Source organism: Pogonomyrmex barbatus, unplaced genomic scaffold (genome assembly GCF_055798465.1).
Source record: "Pogonomyrmex barbatus isolate J1 unplaced genomic scaffold, ASM5579846v1 scaffold21, whole genome shotgun sequence".
NCBI classification, from domain to species: Eukaryota; Metazoa; Arthropoda; class Insecta; order Hymenoptera; family Formicidae; genus Pogonomyrmex; species Pogonomyrmex barbatus.
In genome coordinates, this window is record NW_028297118.1 from 786,571 (window position 1) to 809,290 (window position 22,720).

Here is a 22,720-nt window from a genome sequence, read left to right on the forward strand (position 1 = left end):
AATCGAGTTCGATGTAATCGCGGAGCCGGATTGAGCAAATTGTAATACGCGGTGTATCTTTGCGATACAAAGACCGTGGCGCGTACATTGCTGCAGGTTGCGATAGTGGATGACGTACCGCTTCTTGTCATATAACGTCACGAGAAGTTTATCCTGCCGGGTGGTTTATCGCGCGTCGGACAGAAAGGTAGGTGTCGGTCGTGCAGATACTCGAGATCGACTTCGAGAATATAACCCGTAGGCGAATCCGGAGCGATCGCGCTCGCGTCAAAGTTGACAACGTTTTCAAACCCATCGAAATTCGGCATAGAGCAGCAATTGACACATCGCTCATCCGTATAGATTGTTCACGTCGTAGTACATCAAATACGACGACGGTTTCGACGGGTCGTACGAACGCATGTACTTGTTATTGGCCTGCACGTATCTGCCGGAACATTGACTAAGGCCACCGCGTATACCGCGCTCGATAAACATAACCATATCGATGTCGATGAGCAACTCAAATTTTATACGCGTATGTTTCAACATGGCGTCCCACGTGAAACCTGGCAATATGTAGTAATGAGCAGGATCGAGATTGTAACTTTTGATACAACTTTACTTTCGCGGAAATTTTCAAAAACATCGGCCAATAACAATACATCGGTTTTTAAATACATATAATAACAAAGTGATAACAAAGTGCGCATTATAACCGGATAAATTGTGAAAGGCTACAGGAATGCAGTATGATTTTTTTATAGTTTAAATTGCAATTCAAAATGTTTATCGAGACTGGTACTCAACAATTTGTACGAATCGATGAACCGTAGTTGTGTACAATTTTGCGAATCTGATCTGTTTAGTTTAAATAATTTAAATTGCAATTCGAATGCGCGGGTCCGCGATAACGACTGGTAAGATGGCAATGATCGCGTATCCGCGTGTTGTCCGACGTAAATGATTTTTCACAAATGAGACATACCGTAGCGCGACGCGTTGTCTCCCACTGTTCTCTCGATAACGTTTCTATCTAGGGATATTCGCGGATAACAAAATTTTTATTCGATGCGCCAAGTTTTCGAGTTACCGAACAAATCACGCAATGCAGTCTTCGCCACGACAAAATTAATACGCCGATAACGCATCGTCGTACAAGCATCGTATATAATATCCTACGCTAAATATCTCGTGCTGCTGTTGATATGTGTACGACATGTTTTCCCTCTCTGGCTTCATTCTTCGCAGTATGCATTCTAGATCCGCGTAGACGATGAATGGAAGTTGTTCTTTGTTGCAGTGGTTCTTAAATTCAAGCCACTTGTTGTCCTCATTCGGCAGTCGGATGGCGCAATCGTTTATCCTTTGGCAATCCATCGTTGCGATTCCAATTTCTCCGATGAATTAAAATAATGTAGACATCTGCAAACAGAAAACATGATTTTTTAATATTTGTAGGATTTAAATTAACAATTATAAAATATTTTACAATTTGTTAAAAAATGTGCATACGTACCAATCACAAAAGTATTTCTTGTGTTCTTTTTTACTTAGTTACGAGCTCACGAGACGGGACAAGTTTTTGATATACGCGAAGTGTGACATTATCGTTGCGCGGATCCTGCACGTACAACAGATTTGCATGTTTCTTCATCTTTTTTGTTGTCAGATGTATCGGGAGAATATCTCCTTTCTCTTGATTGTAGACGTTGATGGAGAAGTCGTTGAGATGTTCGAACTTTTTAATTTGATTCAACGTCATCAGAAACATAATGTCTTGGAGACATTCAACACCGTCGTATAATGTGGATACGACGATTCCCGATTTATATGCCTTTCGGTCAGATGCAAGACCGCAACCACTGACCATGCGAAACACGCATTGTCCGTTGACTGCACGTTAATTACTGCTTTCTTCAACATGATTTCCCGCGGTAACTCGATGCACCCCGCGTGCATGGGATTATATTTATTAATATTGATTGTCAAATTTAATATACGTGACAGCGCCCATCCACTGTCGCGTTCTTGAAACTCTTCGAGCGATGCCAACGTAGGTTCGATGACGTGCTGCTCGTACCATTCATTCACATTTGACATTCGAAAGAGTTCACTGTTTTTAGTGTTTATATTTTTATTGGCGCGTTTATCGCCCGTTACAAACTCGCCGTTGAATGTGGTGTTCACTTTTACACTACCGTGTCTTTCTACAATATCTCGCACTCGCTCGAGCACTATACTACCGGCGTCTTCTAAAAATCGCGGTTCAATATAGTCCACGTTAATCACCGTGCCAGTCAATATACGGCTTTCAAACGCCATATCAATTTCGCGCCAGAGAGCCATTATCTCTATTGGTACTCGCGTACTCGCCACCAAAGTACACAAAACATCTTTCTAATTGAATTTTTGTACCCGCGAGTCGCATGATTTTCGCTACCACAGATTGTCTGTTTCCAACGGTGAGTCGAGAACGCTTAACACGACTGAGTTCTTCAAGCTGCTCAATGCATTCGTCACATTGTTGCAGCTACGCGAAACACTCCACCAAAATAGCGACCTGGCTGCACTGTTCCAACAGCTCGCGTTCCACTCGCTCGAGGTGTTTCATTTTTTGTATATTATATTGCGTCCCACGGAGCACTTGCACTTGCACGTGATTTGTTCACAATATCTGTTTTTCTTATGCGGTGCAAATGTTACATGGCATTGTTATATATACGGACTGATTGCAATTGGAGCAAAATCAACCGTTTAGCGCATCAAGAGTATTTATCTCATACTTCTTAATGGCATACATTATTCCAATGTCAGTGTCCGTCAGTCGAACTATGCATTCGGCATATACAATAGAGCACCACCGAATAGTAAAATTGTATTGTACAATGTTTTCTATTACTATTCAAGGAGTTCCGAACGCGTAACAATTTTCTCTGCATAATTCGTTAGTTCCTCACTCTGATCACTTATGCAATCACTGTCGTTAAATAACGCGTGCTCATCATCTTCAATATCAATGTCAATGTCAATATTTCCAACATTCTCAATTTCTTCTTCTTCGTCTCCCAACACGTCCACTATATTCGCGATGTCTTCCACGTTATTTATATTTATCACATTCAATATTCGCACCGTCAACTATTTTTCTCACACACAGTATCGCGATCGATATTCGTTTTGAGACTTCCGAGATCTACTGTGATTCCGCGTGCCCAAGGATCTACTATATATATCGTCTGTAATTTCGTTGTCTCTTTGTCGAACTCGAAGCATGGTCATAGGTTTTCCGAGTCGCAATTTTGATTTTTTATAGCAGCCCAAGTTTTTCCGTTTTTTTCACCCCCAATTTTTTTCTCCGATAAAAAGATTCGATAGAAAAGATTTGATGACTCTTTTTTTTTAAAGACAGCATAACTTGAAAGTAACAGTTGGAATATTATCAATCGATATCCGAAAATAGTTTTTTTCAACATAAAAGAAACTTGGTATTTATGATGGAATATTATTTATCGGTGTAACATCGATGAAAAGGGGTAATGTATTTATTTTTATAGTTTCCATTCCGTGTCGCTGCCAAAATTTATTTGGCTCTTACATGAAAACTTGGACTTGATCAAATAGCATGTTTCAGTATTTATTATTAGAAAAAAATTAAGAAAGGAGAAGTGTCCATTTACCGACTAATACATTATTTTTATTGAATAATGGGTTTTTCGAGATTGTTCGAAATTAACTCGTTGCAACATGTACATGTACATTTGTTTATAGCAGCCGGAGTATCGGCACTTCTCTTACCATGCTGCGACACGTAGACACGACAGTCGTCAATGCTATTTTTTCTAAATCGGGACATCATTATAAATCTTCCGAATCGCAATTTGTTTAGGTATATTATTTTCATTAAATAACAGATTTTTCAAGATTGTTCGAAACTGACACGTTGCGACACGTACATTTGTTTATTAACACATTGTGACACGTACATTTATTGCAGCTGGAGTATCGGCGCTTTTTTTTCTTTCCTTCTTTTCCTACGTCAATTTTTCCAAAAAATATCTTTTCTAGCAGCTCTTCTTAGAAAAAAAAGACCCTCCCCTTTCTCCTCAAAAGTACATTCCAAAGGATCATCGACAAAAAATTCCCCCTTTCCCGTGCCTACCAGTTACTCCCCCTCCTTTATCCCCGCGTCTCCGAGTTACCCCGCATACCCACATCCCGCTCCTGGGTTAGAACCGACTTAATATACCTACTGATTACAATTTACTATGGAGATCGGGAATGATAGTCGTATCAGCTTCCTTGATACCTTGCTAATAATTAAAGAGGGAAGGATTATTTTCAACTTATACAAAAAATCCACCAATTCAAGTAGATATCTTAATTTTTACTCACCACTTGCTAGCTCACAAAAGAGGTGTTATTTTCGGAATGATCGATAGAACGGTCTTTCTTTTCTATCCTGAATTCCACATCAAGAATCTGGTAAATTTCATTAATGTTCTTCTGAACAACTCTTACCCTCTGCAATTTATTTTTACAACGATAACTAATCGAATTAAACATTTATCACATAATCATAGAAAAATGCAGAGTTCAAACATTGATTCCAGTGTGGATACCATTGATAGTTCCGAAAATTACACTCTTCGCAAATCATTCTTCTCAGTTCCTTACGTATCTCAGTTCCTCAAAAACGTATCTGAGAAATTTTCAACAATAACCAATAGATTTAATCTTAAACTAGCTTATTCTATAACTAACTCCCTCAGCACATTTATCAAAACAGGTAAAGTCACACTAGATCCGATGGCATGCCTGGAAGTGGTATATGAAATTAGTTGCAAAGATTGTGATGTGACTTATGTTGGCCATATGAAAAAATTACTTAAAAGAAGAATTAATGAGCATTTCCGAGATATTAACAAAGGCAACAGTTCCCCTTCGGTTATTTCAATGCATAGAAAAGAATCGCATCACGAGTTTAATTGGGATAATATTAAAATTTTGGACAAAGAATCGTTCTGGAACAAAAGAATAGTTTCGGAAATGATTCATATTAAAAAACAATCTCATGGCCTAAATAAGCAAAATGACATGGATCTTTTATCTAATTATTACTTCCCCATCCTCAATTTATCATCCTCTCCCCATAAACCCCCTTCCTCCTAACATTACCTCCTCTCCTAATCACTCAGTTTTTATTAGGTATACAAAAAAGTTCTAAGCTTTAGATTTCATACAACCGAAATAACAATTTAAATTTTATATATTTTCCCGCCCTTTTGCGATTTTAAAGCGTTGATATTTGGCCTTCTAAAATGCCATACGGTTTGGCGTTTGATGCACATAACCTCAAAAATCAGTAGTGTTCACGATGGCAATAACAAAAGAGCATATTCGATTTTCCATCCACTTCGCGTTTCATCTGAAGAAAAATGCTGCTGAAGCCACTGCAATGATTTGTGCTGCATATGGAGAGAACGCTGTAAGTCATACTATATGTAAAAGATGGTATCAAAAATTCCGCCAAGGAGATTTCAGTCTTGAAGATGAACCGCGTGCTGGATGCCCTCAAAAGATTGAAACGGACGAATTGCAAGCACTGCTGAATATAAACTCTGCGCAAACTGAAAAGGAGAACAGCACTTGCAGAACAGCTTGGCGTTACGTAGCAAACCATTTCCGTACGTTTACATACGATGGGAAAGGTTCAGAAGGAAGGCAGATGGGTTCCGCATGAATTATCCGAAGACAACAAAAATCGTCGGCGTGACACTGCACTCACTTTGTTTTCAAAGTTCCGGAAAAAAGATTTTCTGCACAAAATCATTATAGGCGATGGAAAAGTGAATTCTTTATGATAACCCTAAACGTAGAAAATCAATAGAAACGTAGAAAATAGGTTGACCCTGGTTAACCTTCGACATCGACCAAAGCCCAATATCCACGTCAAGAAGGTTTTGCTCTGTGGGATTGGAAAGGTGTGTTGTATTAGTTAGAGTTGTTACAACCGGCTGAAACAATCACGCCAGACCGCTACCAACAACAAATTGACCAATTTGAGCGATGCATTAGAAGAAAAGAGGCCATTTACTGGCCAAGGACGTCGTAAAGTGATCTTGCTTCATGACAATGATCACATGTTGCGAAAGCGACTCAGGACCATATCTTTGCGTTAGGCCGGGAACTTCTCCCGCACGCGGCGTATAGCCCAGACATGGCGTCTTCCGATTACTACCTATTCCGGTTGCTGCAGCATCATTTCGGCTGATACATTTCGTGAGATTTGAAGAAATACGAAAATGCATTGATGACTTTATCGCTTCGAAGCCGGTGAATCGTCAAGGAATTCGCAAGCTACCCGAAAGATAGCAAAAGGTCGTTGGTGCAAATGGGGAATATTTCGCTGATTAATATTTTTTTGTTTGTTTTTGAATAAAGATTGAATTTTACAAAAAAAAGCTCAGAAATTTTTTGTACACCTAATATTTTGTAAGGTCAGTATTAGTCTTATTCTTACAAACTTTCAGTAGTTAATCACATATATTGTCGTTATATTATATCATATTGTAATTTCCAATTATTCAATTTGCGCCATTGACTGTTTCCAAGGTATTTTATTTTGCTTGGCATAGTTCTAATCATCTTTATTATCACATTCTGTTTTTAATACATTGTTGCCATCCATGTTCGATTACTTTTTGATGTTAGTCAATTGTGATTAGTTTTTTCTTTTTTTTGATTTCACTATTTAGGACCAACTTTCGATTTTCTAATTGTGACGTCGCATAGTGTCCAAGCAAGGTATCTTTACTTGGAGATTCGCCACGATACATCCATATAGATGCTCTGACGCAATATCGATTTCAACAATTTATCGGATCGCGAGGCAAAGATTTATTTTTCCGACTCTTTTCACCATCGATGACTCCGCCATATGCTGCATAATATTTGTCTTTATACAATTTTAACACATAACCAGGTTTCTTAATTTCACTTTATATAATTTTTACCAATGGAATGTACCTAGTTAGATAATAACGAAGCTTTTCCTTTTTTTTTACGCGTATCGTTAGGATTATTATGATTTTAAGTCTTGTTTTAAATTTTTCGATTTCAATTTTTATCACACTGAGGATGACCTAATATAAGGTCGAAACGACGTTTGTTTATTAAATTCGCTTATTAATGTTGTTTAGATTCTTATATTAATTTATGTATTTATTTTCACTAATTATATACGAATGTTTTGACACATACTGTTTTTCGCTTTTATGCTCTTGATATTTTATTTATGATTATAATTTATAATGATTAATAATCCGCCACTCGAGTGTATTAATGCAAACAAATTGCAAACGCTCGGATCTATAGTAATCGGATGTATGAATAAACAATTGTAATCATAGGTTGACGAACATCAATAACGAGTAATATTCAATTCAATGAACTATAAAAGATAAAAACAAGTAAATAATTAAGGACCTTTTCGTATACAACTACTACAGTACAAATACATTATCAATAACGCCTTATCCCTTGTATAAGCAAATATAACCTATATCTTTGTATACGACGCCTTATACTCGCATCTATTATTATATTATTATATTATTATTGGATATACGTATTCATTCCACCAATGAAACAGCATAGGAGTAAGCAAATTTGATACACGCGTATAAATCTTATTCTACAATCCCAGAAGTTATAATTTAAATAAGGTTAAAACTTGTAATTTATAAAATTATAATGTATGATTCAATACATATACGCACGCTTTTATTGCTCATATGCTGGAATCATTAGGTTTAACTACGCGTAATTTAAGAAAATCTAAGAAAATTTATTTTATAATTTCTTATTAACGGATTTTATCAACGCTCGTATTAACGTATTAACGTGCGGCATATATCTATATATATTTTATCGATCTGTATAATTTATATAAACGCACTGACTATATGCACACTAAACTATACGAAAACTGCTTTGCATAAAGTATATTCGAATTCCTTTCTAGAGACGGCATCCCTTTGACATCGCCGCTTCCAAGAATTTTGCCGCGCGAACATGTTGGCTGTCACCATAAATGAAACGATTCCTGGAAAATAAATTCGTGATCATGTTAGCTGTCATCATAAATCAAACAATTCTTGGAAAGAATAATTAGAGTTTCTTAGAACTTAGAGGTGACCTGACGTTCTAGAACATTCGATGCTGATGCAATCTCTGATTTTCGAGGGGTATATAAGAAACGCCGGAGAGCACTCAGCAGAGCAATCGGAAAATAATAAGTGAATAGTTAATATCTCAAGTGTATCTCTTAAAGAAACGAATTGTCTCCTTAATAAAATTTAGTTTCCGATAAGATATTTGATAATTGAACTTAATCTTCAATACATTTTGATACACATTTAATAATATAATGATAATTTGAACATAGCCTTTGAATTACTTTTACGTCTCCATATTTAGAATGTTTTCATGATTTGGCTTGTCATAGATTATTTTTACGATTCGGCTTATAACACTCTGGAACCTCGTGTTGTTTTTTTGATAGTTGTTGAGCATTCCGCCCTTATCTGAGACGAGAAGCCCTTTCTAGATCTTATTAAATAATTTTAATTCAAGTAGTGTTGACTGAGATATTGTGCGCTCCTCAGAGCATTTGTTGGGCGTACCAGTTGCCTTTATTTGTGACGATTAGCCATAACATCTCAAAATACCTTACATATCGCTGATGTATAATATTAAAGCAGTCACAATTTAATTTTGATATTGCATCATCCTTTGATAACACTAATTGCAAACAGGACTTAAGCCTCATCAATAACTTATTGACACTTTTATGCAGTCATTCAATTATAATTATTGCTAAATCTTAATAATTATAATCCAAAATTAATTAATATTTTACTTAAACAAAGCAGTTGGATAAATTCAGTGCGCGACTTAAATTCGAGTGATCGAAAAGAAGAACATACCTATATACGCGCAAGCTGATTGGTTGCTTGAGATACTCTCCTCAATAAGCTTCTTGCCAAGTTATCTCTTCAGTATAATGTAAGTAGACGTATGGATGTATACTAATCCTCTTGATTATCCGTAAGTTTTGATTAATTATAAACACTCTGTGTCATTGCACATAATATTTGATTGCACCTGTGATGTATTGAGATTATGGACGCAATCAAGATACAGATTCGCGAATTGTTCTCTCGCATGATTATACGCATGTATACAGATATTTTGTTAAATTATACGTACAATTGAATGAATTATATCAAATAAAACATGTATCTTGAATAAAACAATCATTACTAACTTTTAATGATCATAAATGAACGACAAGATTCTAACCTTAAAACGACATAACCTCAAGGCAACATAACCTATAACTGTCACTATTGTCTTGTGTGGTTATACTGTAATAATAATACATAAGAAATCAGAATATTAAAGGTATTAAACTAAATATAACTGTATAAATATAACTGTGCTTGAATATCTTTGAATTTATAATACTGTGTGTAAAATAATATGCAATTACGAATTGTTTTCGCCCATGCCTATAATTATAAGTGTACAAACAACATAACCTTAAAGCAATCTAAATTTCAATCTATCATTATCGCGAGGTTATGAAACGATTAATTGAAGTTAAATTAATTAAAGAATCGAAGTTTTGCGTGATGAACAGTGAGTGCGTGTTCTCTATACACTACTTTCCTATTTCTCTTTCTTTCTCTATCTTTTCTTTCCTCTAACTCTAGTGCTCTGCGCCGGAGAAGGGAGCGATTTTCCAGTAGTGGCCCCCGTGCGTGAGGCAGGATCACCTTGTCCACCTTAAGCGTTGACAGGATCGCAAGCCGCTTTCTTTATTATTTTACGGTGGGTTAGTAGCTCGATGCATTTGTACTGCGCTTAGTAACGCGATTGCAGCTCTCGTACCCTGCTTATACTATCTCTTGTCTATTCTTCTACTATCTACTAGTGCTCTGCGCTGGGAGAAAACCGGCGTTCTCCCAGTAGTGGGTCTTCATTGCACTCTATGAGAGATTCACTTCATTCGCCTTAAGCATCGATGAGATCACAAGCCGCTTCCTTTCTAAATTAAGGAAAAAAAGAGAACTTTTCAGTACGGTATAAGTGTCGAAGTGTGCGTCACGGCACGAGCTATCATAGCCTGCTTTTTTTGTCCTTAATATACGAACATAAATACGCACTGTTCCTACGAAATTAATGAATAATCGCTACAACTCGTTTAATTAATGAATACAATACTTACAAATGATAAATCAATAGTGATATGATATTTATTATAAAATAATAATTCATATAAGAAGTTATGTTGAACAACCAAGTAATAATACGTATAAATTCGTAATGACTGATACAAATAATTGAATATATGAATTGTTGATTGCATGATTCTATCTATCTTATTCTTCTATTCTATCTTAACGAGGTTAACACAAACGAATAATACGATACTTCTTGGTTTATTAATAGATTATGGTTATATACTAACTTTTATATACTAACATAATTAATAAACTTTATTGTGATGATCATTGCATCAGGATTTAGCTACATCCTGAAGATCTTTGTGTCTTTATATTTCTTGTGAAAAATTCTAACTTGTTTCTGTTAGTAAATCATAAACGAATAATAATCATTAAAGAATTTTTGATAACTTTCATCGCAACTATTAATGTGAAAATTAAATTATAATTGCGCTTGCAATCTCTTACTGACTTTCTATTATTTTGAGATAATTATATTAATAACTTAATAATTCTTGTTCAAATTGAGAAAAGTTTTTTTATACTCAATTGTGTTCAATTCGATTTTTAATTTCATTTTGCAACTTCAGAGGAACTAACAGTTTAAAATTAAGAAAAGATAAATAGTAAGATGAGAAGGAATAAATAATAATACAAAGCTGAATATTAATGATTGATTTATCAAGGATTACAACAACGACATTTAAGGTAATGATTTTCCATTTACTTATCCTGATGGTAAGATATTCTTTTAAATTACCAACGTTTAAAATTTTTTTTGTCATTACAAAAGAACACAAAAGATTCAAAAAAATTTCGACACGTAATTAATTATTAGACTCGTTCTGATTTCTTCTCTGTCAAGCATCAATCTGTGTATGAATCAAATATAAAACTCCCTAATAATAGAAGCAATTAAAATTTAATTTCTTAAGATTCGATTAAATAACTGTTTCGCATATAAATTCTTATTGCATACTACACTACGATCATTCTATAAACGAAGCCACCTTATTTCAAGGCGTCGCCAATTTGTGAAGGGAAACCAGCGATCATAATTGGTTAAATATTGAAACTACAGCAGTCATTTCTGAACACTTTTATTGACAAAATAAACATTATTGATACAACTTATGTGTGAATTTTTGATAATTCCTCTCTCTTTGCCATAATCGCTCTTTGCATTGTCCTTAGCTGTCGGCTTTCCAGGGATATTGCCGCATAGGTAGTCTCGAAACAAATAGAGAGTGACACTCATTTCTCGACCGAAATACGAGGAGTCGAATAAGGTTTCCCGCAAGTAGGCGTTCCAGTTATCATATCGATTTGAAGTTATGAATAAAAGATTCTTTCGAATATCGTAACGGAAAGCTGGATAATGCTCCCCGCCAGACGTAACATCCTAATTTTGATGGCAGCGATGGGATAGGTCAAAAAGGGATAGGAACGGTATTGAGAATAGACAGAAAGAACAATAATAACAAAGAGAGAGAGTTGTTAAATTGAAACTTTTAGTTATTATAATTAATTATTTCTAATTGATTGTCGAATTTATTCTAAATATTCACAAAATGCCTCTAACAGAGTTCAAGTGTTCAATGCCTGTTCTCAGAGTTCAAGTGTTCAATCTGAAAGCAGAACAGAAACAAAAAAAAATCTTGTAAGAACAAAAAAAATGTTAACCAAAGAAAAAATAGAAATGTTAAACAGGAAACTCGCCGAGAAGGAACAATTAGTAAAAAAACAAGCAGAAGCTCTAAGGGTACGACAAGAAAAAATCGACAGGATACGAGCAGATATGAAAGCTGCGACTAGAAATATAAATCAACAAATTACCACGATGAGCAATATAGATCAGGATATAATAAATCATGTAAATTACTTAGATCAGTTCGACAAGATGGTGCAAAAAATATAGTGCTTGTCAATGATCGTGCTGAAAATAGTGCGCGTCGGAATGTTATATTTAGTGATCGAGTTACCGTCGGAACATGGAATGAACCTCATGTTGCCGTCGGATCTTTCGTCGCAAATGAAATTTCGCCTATTCGTCTTATAGATATTATCGACTCTATTCCTCGCTACGATGGTAAAAAATTATCAGTTTCTCATTTCTGTAAAATACGTGAACGAGCCAAGAATCTAATCTCGCCAAATCAGGAATATCATTTAATACAATTAATTTTAAATAAGTACGGTCTTAAGTACGGTCATGCATATGCTGCCGTCGAAGGATTTAAATACTCTACAATGTTTGATTTAACAAGGAAGCTAAGGAAAATTTTTGGACCAAACAAATTTATAGATCAGTACTGTGGAGAACTGACAAATATCTATATGAAGCCTAATGAAAATTTATTTGATTATATTGCTCGAGTAAAAGAATTACGTGCTGCCATTCTAGATTGTGAAGCAGATTTATATAGTATCGTGAATGTCTCTGTGAAAAATTCAAAAGAAACAAGCGCCATACAGCTTTGTTAACGGCCTTCCATCTGAATTCTTAGTGTCAAGATCGAAGGATATTATATCTTAGAAGAAGCTATAATTAATGCTATTCAACTATCCAAAACTTTAGAGACTGAAAATTCGAGGAAACGACATTTTGTCCAAAAATCGATTCCACATCTTTGCGCAGATGGAACAGGAAGGCAACTAGTTTTTATGAATTCAAATATTAATAATAACTTTGTTAATCCGAGATACGAACAATCACATAATAATTCATCACAAAATGTATTTATTAAACCATTGATTCCAGATCAGCCAGAACCGAATTCGCCGAAAGAAAATATCTGCATTTATTATAAAACTCCAGGACACATTATAAGAGTCGAAAATTACCCTACAGAAAGGCAATGGATAATAACACACAAGCTCAAAAAGCCAGGAATTCGGGAAACGCAGCGAGCATCCCGGTTATGGAAGGCGTTCGTCGGGATGCGACGCCTGTCAGGTTGTCCGTCGACAAGCGGAATCAGTATATTGAAAAAGCCGATGCTTCCTCCACTACCAGAATAAATTCGATTGCCTCTTCAGAAAAGTGCCCTATAGTGATTCTTACAGCGCCGCATTTAAACAATCAACAATCATTATTTTATGATTGATTCTGGTTCAGGAGTAAATTTAATTAAAATAAGCTGTGTAAAACAACTAGTCAAGTGAGAAGATAGCAAGACATATACATTACAAGGAATTTCTTCCCTGCCTATAGCTACGATCGGTTCTGTTTTATTATTTATTATCGGGAAGCCTACTCTTTTCCACATTGTGCTCGATAATATTGGATTTACAAGACGGAATTCTTGGAAATAAATTTTTACACGATCGCTCAACAATTATAGATCATAAAAATAAGTTATTGCATTACGATAAAGATGAATCAGTGCCGTTTCACGAGATTAATATTGTTATAATTAAGAAAAGAACCGTTTTCATGTTACAAACCTAGAAAAATCGCAAGGATATGTACCGCGTATAGAACTTAAGCCGAATTTATTTTACGGAGACGCTGTTGTACAAAATGTAAATGACAAAGCATATTGAAATATTGTAAATACGTCTGAAGAGGATCATTTAGTAGAAGTGCCTACCATAGAATTGGAGGACTTCAAGCAAGTTAAGAATAATTACGCCGGATTATTAATAAGGAGACTAGTAAAGAGACTAGAGACTACGCTATTTTTAATCCGCGAGATTTGGAGGGACTGCTCCCCGAAAAGATTCTGCCGAGATCCAAGGACATACGGTGAACGACTTCGGAGCTGCTGAGATTCGAGGACACAGTGGCGAACTTCAAATTCGCAAACATAAGTCATAAGGAAAAAAATAAATAGTAAAAAGAAGACATTAAATAATAAACAAAAAACTATCTCTATGAATCGTGCTAATTTTGGAAAATATAGGGAAAAGATTGTGGAAGACCTTCCCGAGTTAAAGTCGAATAAAGTAAAGAAAGTCATCATAGATCTACATGTTGAGAATAAAGAAAACTATAGGTTCTAACTATAGCTTATACCTCCCCTGAAGAAGGAGAAAATCGATGTCGTGTGTATACAAATAAGATCACTGAGATCACTGTTCATACCTCTGCTTCTGAAAATAAATCTTGTGTTGAAGCTATGAGTAAACCTCATGAAGTTTGTGTTAAAAGAATTTATAGGCCCGCCGACGCCTCCCCTGAAGAAGGAGAAAGTCGAAGAGAATCCGAGAATTGTGTTATTGGGACCCGAGGGCACACAATGGCTCAGCCTTTCGATAATCCTGATTTTTATACTGATATCGCTGATATACATAATTACGAAGAGATAGAATTCAATGATAGAGAAAAATCAATATCTCCGATTATATTTGGATAAACAGGAATCCAAGATAAAGCCCAACGGAGAGCCCCCTCGTGCCCAGCAAGGGGCATTTCTATGTTACGACTGGATCATCTCAATGAAGAAAAGATAATATATTGAGAAAATCGAAAATCACGTTGATTGCTTTTATTTATCTCATGAGAAATTAGGAATAACAAATACCGGAGAACATTTTATTCCTACGATTAATGATGACCTATACATACAAAGCAGTATCGCTTTCCTCCAGTGCAAAACAGAAATTGATAAGCAAGTGCAAAAATTATTATTACATGATGGATTAATCGAAGTCTCTAATTCACCTTATAACTCTCCCATTTAGATCATTTCGAAGAAACCGGACTCCGCTAGAAATAAATAAATAAACGATGGAGAATGTAATTGATTATCGAAATTTAAATGAGAAAACAATCGTGATGCATATTCTGTACTAAATATTTCTGATATCTTAAATTAATTAGGTAATGCAAAATACTTTTTTATATTGGATTTAGCATCCGGATTTCACTAAATACCAATGTCGGCGAAAGACGCTCATAAAACTACTTTCTCTATTCTTTATGGACATTATCAATTTAAAAGAATGCTTTTTGGACTCAAAAATGCACCATCGACTTTTCAAAGACTTATGGATATCGTATTGTCTGGGCTTCAAGGAAATGAATTATTTGTTTAAATGGATGATATTGTAATTTATCGTGATCTTTAAAAAAACACGAAATAAACTTTAATAGATTAATGAAACGGTTAAGAAATGTTAATCTGCAAGTATAACTCGATAAATGTGAATTTTTAAGAAAAGAAGTTGCCTATTTAGGTCACATAATTTGCTCTGATGGTGTTAAACAGATCCGGATAAAATTAAATTAATAATAAAATTTCCAGTTCCAAGAACTCCAAAAAATATTAAACAATTTTACGGCTCGCCGGATATTATCGCCGTTTTATTCCAAATTTTTCAAAGATCGCTAAACTTCTCATAGACCTTTTAAAGAAGGATTGGTAATGACCATAAGCAGAAGCTTTTATCAAATTAAAATTTGCAATGAACCAATTTTGCAATATCATGATTTTAATAAAATCATTTCATCTAACAACCGACATCTGAATACGCGATCGGAGAAGTATCAAGTTAAAATATCAACGGAAAAGATTTATCGATAGTCTACTTTCCGAACTCTTAATAATGCTGAGCAAAATTATTCCACAATTGAAAAAGAATATCTCGCAGTTGTTTATTATGTTAATCATTTTCGATCTTATCTGTATGAAAATTTATTATTTACACCGATCACAAATCTTTAGTGTGGCTTCACTCAGTGAAAGATTTCTTGTTTATGGAAATGACGTACCAAATTATCCGAGTATGAGTATGATATTCAATAGAAGAAGGGATTATTAAATAATAATGCTGATGCATTATCAAGAAACTCTCCGGAACATATATAATCTTGCCTTTAGAAATGTTAAACGAATCCTGAAAGCTCTTCTGACGAATCTTTGTTTTCAGCACCGAAAATTTCGTTATCACTTTCACTACTTGAATCATCTATTTCTTCATCAATTCCAGCCTCGTTTTCCTTTAAATTATCTCCACTTATATCTTCGTGTTCTTCAATAACGATATCTGTATAAAGATTTTCATTTCAGACACCGTTTAGATCCGTCGGATGTGTCTAAAGAAATAATCACGTCTTCAGAAATTGACTACGATAATATCAAGGAACTTGAAGAATCAACAAAATGAATTGATGAAGAAATAGATGATTCAATTAGTGAAAGTAATAATGAAATAATCCAGAGTCACAGCAAGTAGAATACGAAATGAGATATTTCTCTCAGGAATCAAGTGAAGTAATAATATAAGACATTCGAGACAATTTAGTCGATCAATTGGATAATCATGTGATTTTTGTCAAACTAAATGATACCCCATGATAAAGGCGCTATAGAATATAATATAACAGAAACACGGACTTTTACCGAAATATGAAAATCTTATGTACGAAAGAACTAGTGTAAAATCTTCTCAAAAAAATTATATTTTAATTTCCTTACTTATTAAATTTGATAAGGTTGCGCTAGACATTATGGGATCATTACCCAATATATTCTGTGGAAATCGCTATTTGTTGACAATGCAAGATCTATTAACAAAATATCTTGTGATAACGCTGAAATCACTTATAATTCTATGCCTTTGTTAATGAATTTGTATGCATTTATAGTGTTCCTAAAGCCATTCTTACTGATTAAGACACGAACTTTCTTTCGTCTCTTATGAGGAATTGAGCTCGGCAATTCAGAATACAACATTTCAAAACAATAGGTTATCATCCGCAATCCAACGATTTACTCAAAAGATCTCATTATGTTATTATGGAGTATGTAACAACTCAAATTGATCGCGAAGAAGATTGGGATCTCTTTTATAGAATGGCCACATTTTCGTATAATACCATGTGCACGAAGGTACATAGTATTCTCCTTATGAATTAGTATTCGGTCGATTAGCACGAATACTTTCTGCCTACCCACTTATAAAAGAATTTGAAAATCAATACATATAACAAATATATACAGATTATGTTACACATTTGTTCAATAAATTGCATGATATACAGAATAATGCTCGACAAAACCTTATTCAATCTAAGGAAAGAAGTAAATGCTATTATGATAAAAAATTAATTATGACAAATTTAAAGCAGGACAATATGTATTTTTGCTAAAAGAACCTCAGAAAGGAAAGCTTTCAGCCCAATATTCAGGATCATATTTAATTAAAGAAATTTTAGGAAATTAAAATATGATGATTGTCGTTGGAAAAATCTTACACACCGTGCATGCTAATAAATTAAGAATCGCTCATGTTGAACCTGGTTGAGATTTGTGACTAACGAAATTTTGCGTTTCAACTAGATGCCATTCCAACCAGAGGGCGCATCCACTTTGGCCATATTGAGCCAAAATCACTTATTATTCCGGAAGCTTACCGTTGTTTACAAGTTGCATATTGCTGTCGACTTCAAGGCTTCCTGGAATTTCATACTAACATACTACACTGCGCATGATGTATTACCACCTGCTTCAATAACAACAAGAAAATTCCACAGATTCAATTCTCATTTTATATCCGACGGTACTGAACAAATCTAAATTGTCTGTAAGGGCTGTTTCTTAGGACTTATTACGCGAAAACCTCTAAGTGTATGTACGATCACACATTTGAAATTTCTCTCCGATCACATTACACAGAAAATCAACCTAGACACCTTACCAAATCCTGCATTCATTATACACGAAAGGCTAACCTTCGACTTTCTAGTAAGACCACCGCAGAGAATCTTCCTTTAAAAATTAAACTTAATATATTTGAAAAGCCATAAAACAAAAAGTTTAAATATAAGGACTCCTCAATTTAAAAATAAGTTCAGATAATCAGGGCCATAGGAGCACAGAAGATAGAGTGCGAAATAATTTTTAACAAATCTTTAGTCAGACGTTTCGACCCTCCTTCATCTTCAGTGAGTGCCGTATGATTACCATAGACGATGTTACATGGTTGGAAACGTATATGATGGATATAATTTCAACATTGTAGCCACCATGGAGGAGGGACGATATTTCGGGAGACTTTGTCACAACAATTCCAAAGCTGATGTTGGAGACGCTATGTAAAAATGTTTATAAAAGGGAATTTGTCGGTGAAATTAAAAATTAAATGTAATTTCACAGTAAAAAACAATCAAAATTGAGAAAGATAGAACTGCTGAAACTACTCACCCCGAAGATATCGTCCAGAACTGAATGACTTTAATATAAAACACAAGCAGATGATTAATGATTATCATAATACATGGTCAATAATGGAGTGTCTATCATGGTCAAAATTATAAAAGTCAATAATATACAAGTAATTAGTCTGTTAATATTTTATAATATAAGACGATACCGTGAAATCGACAAAGAACCATGTCTTAACTGATAATAAAATTAAATAACAGAAAGTAAGAACTGAAAGTCGAGTTTGTATGAAAAGAAGTACAGATTATGTTATATTGTTAAGCACAGGAGTGTATGAGAGACTAGGGACTCTCTGTCCGTTTGCGAATTTATGCCGTTAGTTTGTTGTTTAATGTACCATCTCTGAGATTAGTCTTTTATTATAATTTTCTTCTGTGTCCAGAACTCTTACACCTCCCCAATCGAAATCATGCTTTTGAATCATGCTTATCCCGTGGTCAGTAATAACAGAATGTGTGGATGTTAATTACGAGTTTTCACGACTGTTCGTAGTCGGGCCCCGTCGTGACGCACACCCTCCTTTCTTATTCGGACGCTCGAGCCATGCTTGATGCAATCTCTTCTGTCGTACTCCAGGAGGATTATTTGTATATTTGCCAATGGCGTTGGAGGGTGTCGCCGCTGCAGTCCGACCTGCATCCATCGAGAGAATAGGACTATCATTTCTCTAGAGTACCGGTCGCGAAGATTTGAGAGAATACATGTATATATGTATATTGTAATATACATATATATGTGTATCATTGTATTGTTGACGTGTTATTCTAAACACGTTATTTGCGATAAATATCATCACATGCCTCGGTAGTCGAAGAGATAAAATGTCTGTCCGGTAAGCAGGAGATCCAAGTTCGATTTCTAATGACTGAGGTGGTATTTTTTCGCAAAATAATTACGAGTTTTCACGACTGGTTCGTGGTCGGGCCCCGTCGCACACCCTCCCTTCTTATTCACCGAAAAATATAAGAACATCCTGAAAGAAACGGATAATAAACTAGCAATCTTCAGCTTTAACAAACTTAACTTAATAGATTAATTAAGATGCACAAAGATCCCGTCCCACTGTTCGACAAAAAAATGTTGTCTACAAAATAAATTGTATGCAATGTAATGCATTATATGTTGGACAAACGGGTAGATAATTAAAAACTGCGATGAGTAAACATCGGAGGTATATCAAATGGAACATGTCATGGCACACATTCTGTTATTACTGACCATAGGATAAACCAAAGCATGATTTCGATTGGGGAGGTGTGAGAGTTCTGGACACAGAAAAAAATTATAATAAAAGACTAATCTCAGAGATGGTGCACATTAAATAACAAACTAACGGCATAAATTTGCAAACGGACACAGAGTCTCTTAGTCTCGCATACACTCCTGTGCTTAATAATATAAAAACATAATCTGTACCTCTTTTCATAACAAACTCGACTTTCAGCTTTTATTTTTTGTTATTTAATTTTATTATCAGTTAAGACATGGTTCTTTGTCGGTTTACTCCACAATATCATCTCATATTGTAAAATGTTCACGAATTAATTATTTTTATATTATTGACTTTTATAATTTTGACCATGATAGACACTTCATTATTATTGATCATGTATTATGACAACCATTAATCATTTGCTTGTGTTTTATATTAAAATCATTCAGTTCTGACGATATCTCCGGGGTGAATGGTTTCAGCAGTTCTATCTTTCTCAATTTTGATTGTTACTGTGAAATTACATTTAATTTTTAATTTCACTGACAAATTCTCTTTTATAAACATTTTTACATAGCGTCTCCAACATCAGCTTTGGAACTGTTATAACAAGGTCTCCCGAGATATCATCCCTCCTCCATGGCGGCTATAATGTTGAAATTATATCCATCATGTACGGCACTCATTGAAAATGATCCGAAGGAGGGTCGAAACGTCTGATTAAAGATTTGTTAAAAATTATTTCGCACTCTACTTTCTATGCTTGACTCTTACGGCTCTAATTATCTGAACTTATTTATAAATCCATTTAATTATCATGTTAATAAATAAGGAAAGTATTCTATTGGAAAAAATTCTTATCTTTGGTTGTAAATTATCTATTGTTTTACAATTCAACAATTACAAGCGCCGTTAATGATTTATATTAAATATTAATTTTAGCTTAACGTTCCCAATAGGTAGCGAAGATTTAAATAAAGACTTAAATAAAAGAAAGATTAAACTCTTAGAAACATTTGACGATCTGTTACCTACGTGCTATAGAGGATCATGGATATATCTATATCAATACTACGTATTCTGTTCAAAATGTAGTCTGAAAAAGTGAATCCCTCTTGGTCACTTCATATACTTGCGGAAGATCATGTTGAATATTTACGATTTACTTGTGTAAAGCTCTCTTAGTAAACACATGACCTATTATTTATTGTCAAACTTGTCTTAATAAGCTTGACTTCTATAAACAATAAACTGACACCTACCATAAAGATGAACCCGGAAAGATAGAATATTTTGCACGCAATATACCCATTAACGAAATTTTCAACGTATATTTCTAATGAGATACGGAGTAATACTAAAATATGAGGCTCATTGAATTGTTAAACTTTGAGTTAGACATCTTAACCTGTTTTAAATTTCGCAAAACATACGATTACGGGTTATATTTAGAATGTGAATTTTGTCATTCTTCCAGATATCATAAACCTTACTTTGATAACTTTTTGTCAAATAATTATTATATATTGAAACAAAATTATACTGTTGTTCGAAAAAACTCGTGGAAACTAAACCTGTTTTTTCACGTCTTGTTTGTACTTCTGTGTACCCAGATTATATTAGATTAACCCGAAAATTTAAGAAAGAAAAGCTTAATAATTTAGAAGACAAGATTGACGCCTACCTGTAATAATTCTTTCGAAAAAGTTTTGTATGTATTATAGCTAGCCAAAAGAAGGTAATTGAATTTTAATTAATATTAATTAGTATTAATTGAAACTTGATACAGACGATTTGAAATAAGAGTCTTAAAACAGAATGAGACTCGGGATCATACAAAATTACAGATTCTCCACAGCATTAAATAACAATTCCGAATTAGATCTATTCACCTGTTACCAATTTCGTGATACGTATGATTGTCATTTTCATCTAGAGTACGAAGTTTGCCATTTATCGTCCCTACACGGAGCCAGATTTTGGCCATCTATTGTTTGTTTACAATCTCTATTCTTTAAGATCACTTTTTTGCTATTGTTTGACTGAGCTCGGAGAAGCCAGACTCGCTTCTTCATGCCTCGGTTGTTCTTTCACATACTCTGAATATAATTAGTTCAAAAGTTCAGAAGAAGAGCAATTGGCTCTGTAGATTGCAAAATTAAATAGCCTATTTTTACAATGTATATAAGAATCTCTTATATGTGGTCACCGAAAATAGAGTTACCGAATTTCTTTAATTGGTATAGACTTTAAGAAAGTGAAGGGCATAATCAATGAAAAATACGAACCTTGCGAGTTGTTAAACCTTACTCCCGGACTCGATTTAGCTACATGTTTTAAAATTCTAAATGCTTACAAATTTGGATCACACTATTATTTGTACAAGGTGTAAACCTCTGACTAATAATTATGGCTCTGATATAGCTACATCTTATGAACATTACTTCTCCACAGAACTTATTTCCTGTTGAGAAGGAAAATATATTATAAATATGTCCTTTGTAGGAATCTCCTTATGAAAACCAGACTTGCGTTGAATGTTTTGAAAAATATCATTATTATGAAAATAAGGGACAAAACTATAAGAAATGATTTACTAACGAATTTAAATTCGATTCTATTTTCTTTCGTGTAAATAATTTAAATGCTTTAGAAGTTATAGATTTTGAAGATTTTTATTAAAAGTACAAACTCCGCTATAATCTATAAACTAAAAGAACTGCCATTACTAAACCCAACAGTAGTTGCTTGGTTATTAAACAATTCACGATTGATAATAATTCAAATCTCGTGCTAACGTATGTCTCCTCGTATGTGAACCATCTTCATATAACGAACACGGATCATTGAATATTAATTTGTAATAAAACATGTCTGACATATCTTAGCAAGAAAATTATATCTAATTATTTCCAATATGATTGGTTACGATTATAATCGTTTCGATCCGAGGCCATTGATAAATGTATACGCTGAACATTATCGGGTCTAAAACTATTGCAGCCTTCAAATGCGAGGGGTTCAGAACTTGTGAAGATTATAAAAATCAAAGAGGAATCGATGTA

At 34.3% G+C, this 22,720-nt stretch overlaps 1 protein-coding gene and 1 pseudogene across 4 annotated transcripts in view; one reads left to right on the forward strand and one right to left on the reverse strand.

Annotated features, from left to right (window-relative positions):
- Positions 1 to 1,621: 1,621 nt before the first annotated feature.
- LOC148936475 (uncharacterized) lies at positions 1,622 to 2,593 on the reverse strand (annotated as a pseudogene).
- A 6,262-nt stretch (positions 2,594 to 8,855) lies between these two features.
- The window catches only part of LOC105423092 (uncharacterized), a 203,730-nt gene continuing 189,865 nt past the window's right edge, over positions 8,856 to 22,720 (forward strand). The window contains exons 1-3 of one of the 4 annotated variants that reach the window (XM_089078200.1): positions 9,041 to 9,090; positions 9,759 to 9,876; positions 10,864 to 10,979. The gene's annotated coding sequence lies outside the window, so the exon portion shown is untranslated. Of the gene's footprint in view, positions 9,091 to 9,392; positions 9,448 to 9,758; positions 9,877 to 10,863; positions 10,980 to 22,720 lie in introns of those variants that run through there. The other 3 variants (XM_089078198.1, XM_089078199.1, XM_089078201.1) reach the window with 3 other exon arrangements.